This window comes from Penaeus monodon, chromosome 30, assembly GCF_015228065.2.
Source record: "Penaeus monodon isolate SGIC_2016 chromosome 30, NSTDA_Pmon_1, whole genome shotgun sequence".
NCBI lineage: Eukaryota > Metazoa > Arthropoda > Malacostraca > Decapoda > Penaeidae > Penaeus > Penaeus monodon.
This window is the reverse complement of record NC_051415.1, coordinates 26,733,525-26,735,143: the sequence shown is the minus strand read 5'-3', so window position 1 is coordinate 26,735,143 and position 1,619 is coordinate 26,733,525. Positions and strand designations below refer to the sequence as shown.

Here is a 1,619-nt window from a genome sequence, read left to right as displayed (position 1 = left end):
GGTAAACCTTAATTCTCTTAGAATGCCTTATCTAAATTCATAACTATCTAAATTTATAATAAAAAAAATACATAACAAAAATCTAACATTCTTACCTCATCTGTTCAAGGAAATAAAAAATCTACTTGAAGAACTTCCTACACCTTAGACAAAGTTATCCTTCTGAGGTATTAGAAGAGAAGCCAGTGTCTCCTACCCTCAAACTGCAAGTCATCTTCTCTTTATAAACCCTCACATGACAGGATTAAGTTTCCCTGAAGTTGATTGTACAGTTACCTGTTAGTTCTATAATTGTGTTTGCTATATTTCTATTTGCACTATATAATGAGGTTATTCTTCTCTGACATGAAACTTATAAACAAATGTAGAAAACTCAACAGCTAAATGTTCAACTTTAATACAGATGTCCAAGTGATAATGCTCGATTTTGGTATAGAACTTATATATAATTCTCTGTACTTATGACCATGAGTTCTTTGTACTTATGATCCACATGACTATGCTTACTTTAATGTTTCTTTGTAAATTCCTTGATTCTCTAGCAGCTCTTGAATAGCATTTATCAAGAGTTATATTTGAAGAGAGTTGTATATACATAACATTACTCATACATCATCTCAAAATGCAATAACAAATTTGAACCAAAAATATTCTGACATACCAACACCTAAACTAATAATATAATTATTTTCCTTAAACCTTGAACAGACTCTAAAGATTTTCCGTATTTGACTACAGAGAGAAAAACTAAGGTAATTGCCATAAAACCATAGGCATTAACTCACTTATGCCAGATTATGACTAATCACATCACAAAGAAACAAGTCCTAATAGTGAGCAATACGTACCTATGTCATGTGCAATTGAGCCTGTTCTAAGATGTCCACCTATTTGGTCCTCAATGCAGTTACTAGGGAGACAAAGCCTCTCTACAGTAGCCTTAAAGCTTCAATTTAGTCTCACTTCCTAAAAAATTATTTACACTGCAACCAAAAGCACTGAGAGTGAGGTAAGTGAATGTTTTCCAGACTTCTAATTGTTTACTCTTTTGACTGACAGTGAGCAAAGTGGCTCAAATACGGTGCACGGAAATCTTGTCATGAGTGGGTTTAAAATATTACACAGAAAGTAAGGATAAGATCACAAAGACTCATTTGGAATCTAATGTAATATTTGTAAGGCTGCATCCACCCTGTCAGCAAAGAGAGTCAGGCTGGTGGAATCAGATGGAAAGCTGGATCCTTGTTTTGCCCTCACTGTATAAAAAAATTTATGAGTAAACGGAGTATGCATTTTCTTTTTTAATTCCTTTAAGTGAATAAAAATTATAACTATGATGTTTAAAGGGGGATGTTAACTGTTAACTCTTCCTGTATTGGTTTGTATTTCCCTGCTCACTGCACTTGTCGACCTGATTATAGGTATATTCTAGCAAAGTAAGTACTTACAAACCTCCCATGAAAGGAACCTCTTTAAGCCCTAACTTTCTGAGCATACATGGTGGAGGTCTGGTCTTTGCTTGAGTGTAAAGTGCTGAGGCTAAAGTATTAAGTCTTATTTTGAACAATTACTACATTTACTGGCTTCAAAACCTTGATCCACATTACTGATACAACAGT

The 1,619-nt window shown here is 33.9% G+C and overlaps 1 protein-coding gene across 1 annotated transcript in view; it reads right to left on the bottom strand.

The window, feature by feature from the left end:
- LOC119592677 (golgin subfamily A member 4-like) overlaps positions 1–1,619 on the bottom strand; it is a 24,553-nt gene that overhangs the window by 18,699 nt on the left and 4,235 nt on the right.